Raw genomic sequence first — 6716 nt, 5'->3', positions numbered from 1 at the left:
GCTTCCTGGGGGACCAAGGGGTTCCTGATCAGAATCTGAGTGCTCTTAGTCGTTTTAGCATGGAAAACGTGTGTCCATGTCGTATAGACCATTTAGCGGGATGGATTAAGGGGGGTAGCTCTCCTCTACCAGGGGGACTGTCATGGGCCTAGGGGGTTGCAGCTCACTTCCTAGGTAAGATACCAGATAGTCTCAGAGCCATGCCAAAATAGCTATAGTCATTACACAGGTCGGCATAAGGGAACTCTTAAGGATTTTTAAATGAAAGGACAAAGAACCAAGAAGCCCCAAGGAGCTAAAACGAAAACTAGATGTCTTAGAGTTAAAGTAGAGTTTGTCGGTGTTTGTTAAGATTAGGATGTGATAAGAGCCTACAAGTAGGTGGCTTACTGAGTATAATTTTACGTTCATTCTTGCTATACCTTTCTTTTTCAGGTATGTGAGGCGTTGGGTCAAGAGAGGGCGCATTGAAAGATGTTGATTGTCATAGAGGAAGCGTGTCCCGGGGCATCAGTCTGGTCTTACTGATTAGTACACTTTGTCCTTCATGTTTTCTTTTCTTGTGTAAAACTAGTCACCTATGTCCTCTTTGTATTGAATGCTTTTATTACAAAATAAATGATTGATTTTTGAAATAATGTTTTTCTTTGAATTTCTTGCATACACACTACACATCATAGTCATTGTTATTCACAGACTTGAGGTTAATTTCTTTTGGGCCATGACAGGCTTAAACTAATCAATAAGGTCACTTACTATTGTGGTTAGATAATTGAATGATGATGATGGTGCATGCCTTGTGGCCCCTCCATGCACCATATTATTTATGCTATGTGTATGTGGTCTATGTAATGGCATATGATGTTATGGGTATGCATGTGATATCCATTACGCCATATTGTGAATGAAATGAAATACTATGTATGCCATGTTATGTCTTGACATGTAAAAATATGTGATGGATTATGTGACGAATGTCATGTATATATGATGCATGTATGTACTGTGTCATGGATGAAAGAAGAAATGAAATGATATTAATGTTATGTTATGCTATGAATTTAAATCATGGGGAACTCATGGATGTATGTATGTCATGTGCATTGGGACACTTCCCTATTATGTTATGCTAGTACAAACACGTACCTTCGATATTTATATTTTCCATGATCTTATGCAAGCCTTTCCTTTTATGTGGTGTCTGGCTGGTGGGTCCATGTGTGCATAGAGCCCGTCTGGTGGGATCATGTCCACGTGCATGGACCGTGTGTGCGAAAGTACCATAAGTTCTATCATGTCCGGATTTTGAAAAGAGCTCAAGGCTATATGACGATTTTAAAGTATAGGTTCCATGATTATATGTGTGTGATTGCATTACTAACTCAAATAGTGGGGTGACTTACTGCATATTTCTTAAAATGCTCAAGTCATGTGTTACTCTTAGTTTTTAGATAAAGGTAAAACATCTCTGCACGGATGACGGTGAATGCTGGAATGACCATAGAAGTCAAGATATGTCATTAACATGCATTGACTTTTCTTGATAGATAGATTTTCATTTTTCATATTCAAATGCTATGTTATTTCTATTTTATGTTTTTAAATTAAATGTGCAAAATCCATGGCTTCGTTTAAAAAGGTTTTATTTTAAATTTTTGCATATGTTATTAAATACATGTATGTGGTGACGTCTCTAATTAGACAAGAAAATTAGGAGCATTACAGTTGGTATCAGAGCCCTAGGTTTTTAGATTTTGTAGACCGGCCTATGATGTAAGCCTAACATACTTCCATGGTCCTGTAATAGACCTACCATCACCATCAATTATCCTTACAAAAGATAATAAATGATGTTTTTTTTGTTATGATATGATTTACCTTGCATTGAATATGAATGTGTTGATGTACTGATGGTATTTAGATTTAGGGTTTGTACTATGAATAGGGAATTATAGTTTAGTAAGCTATTAAACACTAGTATATGCATGAAAATGATTTTGCTAAAAAAGGTCGGATGTTTCAGTTAGAAATCTCGAACATAGTTAAATTGCACAGTGTTATAGCCATAGAGATGGGAAGGAATGTTCCATCGTATACTAACGAGTAAGTAGTTTCAAATATAATTGACTAAAGAAGCTTGATAGGAAATAATATCTTATCGTCTACTAAAGATATTAAAAGTGGTAATGCCAAAAGAAAATTGTCACTACGAAATATATAAATATGAAATTAAAGTATTGTTATGAACAAATATCTAACATCATAAACATTGATACATTGTATACTTAAATTGATTTGTGAATAACACAAGTGCGTTTAATGGAAGTTGAGCTTTGGAAGTAGTGAGATATAGAAAACCCCTCTGTCTTAATACTTATTGGAACATTTTAAATCTATGTTTGAGAACAACCGCAAGTATGAAAGTTATGAAGTGAGTTAAAAGTATCGAACCACAGTCTTGATGAAGCATTTTATTTACAAGTATGTATGGAGATGGACTACTATAAGAGATTGTCAACCTGTCTTAAATTTAGGAAGCCTTTATTTAAGATGGATTTGGGTTGGGGATCCATGAGGTGAAAATTGTCTCTAAATCAACTAGAAGTTCTATGGTAATCTTTCCTATACCCCTGCACAAATACATTGCAAAATCTCACTATAAACAAATTTTTGTAGAAATTTATTAATGAATTTTTCTAGTAATGTGTTTAAAAGGTAATATCATAGTTAAGGTTTCAAGACTGTCATTTTAAGTTGGATTATTAAGTATCCTAAGTTTTATGACATCCATTGTGCTTATATAATATTAGTTTTTAGAGGAGAATTTTGTTATGCTTCCTTCTTAGAGTTAGAAAAAAAAGGTTGTGGTGCCTTTTTGTTATGGTTATGGGAAAATTGTTAAAATGAGACCTTGAGAATGTATGGGCAAAGAGATCCATTATAGTTTAGAGAATTTGACTCGGAAGACAATGGATTGCATGAAGTTTGTAAGGTTTTCCAACATTAGTGTCCACATGAATATTGATTCCGCTATCCCAGAAACCAACTACATGACTTCCGTTGCTTATGAAATTTTAGGAGAAGGCTCAATATGACACGATAAGGTTATGTACAAAATTTGGTGATAATTAGATTATGATAAGGGGCTAAACCAAGAGTAGATTTAAAATGCTCTTACAATTATGTTATACTGGCTTATGACCAAAGTGACTCCTTATTGGTATGAAATTTGACAAGATGTCTTATTTCATGGTTTAAAAGGATTATAGAAAATTACAAGACCATTGGAATATGGTCACGATTTAAACCAAGATTTGGGATCTAAGATGTTTTCAAGAGCCTAAAAGACTCAAAATACTATATAAATTTATAGGAGACACATTTGTGATATTAAGGGTAAGTACGAAAGATGGTGAGGGAATTAGAACAATTTTGGGATATGAACCAAGAGGAAAAGTATGTAATTATCCTCAAGACACTCTATAAGAATTCAAGGTTTGTGAATACCAAGTGACAATATGCTTATGAAATATTTATGCAAGCGAAGAAATAGTTGACTCATGGATTAGAGCAAACTTGTTAAAAAAAATTTCTTAGTTGGGTTTCAAGACTTAACAAACAACTCTTAGAACGAGAACCCGAGATATCCTAAAAACTTCCCGATAAGCAGTGCAACATGGTCTTATGACACAGATTACGTTGCAGGGAACACATGAAACCCTAGGCATGGGTACTCAAACTATGTTGTAAGGAACACATGAATCCTTGGACATAAGTACATAGATTGTATCGCACGGAGTGTATGAAACCTTAGGCATAGATTAGGATTGAGTTTTTCACTGAGCATGAAACCCAACCGTTCTCTTAGGGAGAGTATCTAAGGGATAAAAACTCAAAACACCAGACCAATATCTTCTCTACAAAACTAGGTACCAAAACGGGTTAAAGGCTATATGCTAGAATTATAAAGAACTCAACCAACCTAAGTACCACACATCCAACCTTGCCCAGAACGGGAAAGAGACAATACAAAATGGTTGTAACAACTATTAAAAATAAAAAGTACAAAAAAAAAGTATATAATGTAACAATCAATTCGAGATTAAGACACTACAACATGGTTGTTACATCATATACTACAAAACTAAGTATCACATATCCAAGCCTGCTCGAAACTGGAAAGAACTCGAGGCCATTGACGGTTTTAAAGAATAGGTTTCATCATTATATGTATACCATTGTGTTACTAACTCCAATAATGGCTGACTTCCATATAAGACTTTAACTCTTCATCCACATTAATTTACATAGTAGAATCAATATCTTAATTCTACAAAGTTAATATAATAAAAAAAGAGTAAGAGTTAGAGTTAGTTATCAAACTTGCTACTATCTTTTCATTGAGCTCTTTTGTCCTCTCATTGTTTTAAGCTATACTTCTTAATTAGGGTGCTACTTCTCTATAGTCTTTTTTTTTAAGCCCTTTTTGATTCTACCATTTTTCCTCCCTTGATTAGGTGACGTTTCATTTTTGGAACCTTTTTCTTTTTCTCTTATATACTGTCATGGTCTCTAATTGCGATGTCGTCGTCAATCATATAGGGGTGTCTTGCCTTTACCTAAAAAAATGAGGTAGCACACATCCTAAGTATTTCAAAGAATACTCAGTAAGTGACCCCACTATAGGGGTCGTAAAAATGCAAACACATGCAATATGCTCTAGGGACCTATCATTAAAACATCCTAGGGGAGGCCTCCAGTCTAGACTAAATTGGATGTGCAGTACTTTCATACACACGACCTATATGTGCGAGCGCCAATTCCCAACCGGTTCGCACCCCCTAGACCCATCATCATCGTAGTTGTCTGTAGCAACATTTGGAGGTGAACAGACCCTTGAGTGTCATGCACAACATGATCACCATCATCATCGTAGCGTATGTGTCTATACTCATCATTATAAAAGGGGAAGTATCTCGATGCTTATGTACATACAAAAATGCATGAGGTCTCTATGGTTTCTCGTCTTTAAAACAGCTTTAGGACACAACCTTAATTCCATCGTTATATTACTATTAGTAATATGCATGTATTCGTCTTCCTTCTTTCATCATTATTAATACTAACTAGGGTTGTTCCTTATAAAGTCACCTTCTTAATGCAGTTTGACATTCATAACATGCTTCTCGTCTTAATATAGAAAATAATGTCATATCAAGGAAATAACATCATCTACATCATTGTTTTAATATGCATCCTCATCATCATACATCGTCATCATATAACACATCATAAGCATAGTAAAATATCATCAAACCTCATCATAAACTCATACACGTCATCATACATCATAATCATAAAGCATAAAGGACACGTGTCGGTGCCACTAGGCACATGTAGCATACATCAGACAATTTTCTAACTTATCCTATAGTAAGACCACTTACATGTTTGGCCTTAGTCGGCCTTTCCCTAATTTCAAGTTTGCTAAGCTTCGGTTCCTTGAAGCTACTCCAAATGTGACTGAGATTCATTTCCTATTAGGTTGTTGACTTCCTTTAGTTAGTAGTTTAAAATTCTAATATAAATTTAACTTGAAATGGTGAAATAGAGTATTTTATTGACCTTCGTTACCTTAATTAGGGTCAAAATTAGCTCCGTGGGAAAATGTGGTTTTTTTCCTTTACAGAGTGGAGGAGCTGAGATTTGAACCATGGAGCCATAGAGCCGAAGCTGGAAACAAGCCATTTAATCTGCTGAAGACGAAGGAGTGTCTGCCTGCAGGTGCAACACGTGTCACCGAGGGAGAGGGACATCTCTCAGTTCCCTCTCGGGTTGAGGCGCGGGTTCGGGGCGTTGACGCGGGTGCGCGTGTCGCAAGTGCTGCAGTTTTGGGCTGATCCGTCTGTTGGGCCTGAGTCTCGTGCTCCAGGTGGATTGGGCTGCAGTGGATCTTGGGTTGTCTAGCAATTTGAGCCGAATGGTTAATGGGCCGAGCTGGAATGTCTCTCGCGTCGAGACTGGTTGTGGGTTGAATCCGACCCAGATCCGACCCGATGGATCCTTTCTTCTCCACTGGACTTTGCAACTTTGTGGCTTTCTTTCTCTCTCCTCTCCGCAGCCATTTCTGACATCTTTTTTCATCTCTTTTCTTCCTCTACCTCTCTATTGTGTTGTCTTTCGACATCTTTTCTCATCTCTTTTCTTCCTCTACCTCTCTATTGTGTTGTCTTTTGACATCTTTTCTCATCTCTTTTCTTCCTCTACCTCTCTATTGTGTTGTCTTTTGACGATGGACATTGGTGAAAGGGAATCGTTCAGCGGAAGACATTTATGGGAAGAAAATGAAAACAAATAACGTAAGAAAATAACAAAGAGAGAGAAGGAAATTGGAATTTGATTTTATGGATTTCTAATTATATTCACTCATTTAAATAACACCCACCTAAAAATGGTCAAAACCGCCAAAGATATTTGTTGGAAGAGAATGAAAAAAGAGTGAACTAAATCTGTGCCTCCCACTCCCCTACAAATAGCCACTTAAAAATGGTCAAAACAGCCGAAGATATTTATTGTTTCTAATTAGATTCCGTCGTATAAATAATTGGTTGGTCGCCACTTCCCTACATATAGCCACCTAAAAATGGTCAAAAAAAAAAAAAAAAAAAAAAAAAAAAAAAAAAAAAAAAAAAAAAAAAAAAAAAAAAAAAAAAAAA

The sequence above is a fragment of the Cucurbita maxima genome, unplaced genomic scaffold (genome assembly GCF_002738345.1).
Source record: "Cucurbita maxima cultivar Rimu unplaced genomic scaffold, Cmax_1.0 Cma_Scf00120, whole genome shotgun sequence".
Lineage (NCBI taxonomy): Eukaryota > Viridiplantae > Streptophyta > Magnoliopsida > Cucurbitales > Cucurbitaceae > Cucurbita > Cucurbita maxima.
The sequence above is the reverse complement of the archived record's forward strand: the minus strand, read 5'-3'. Positions refer to the sequence as shown.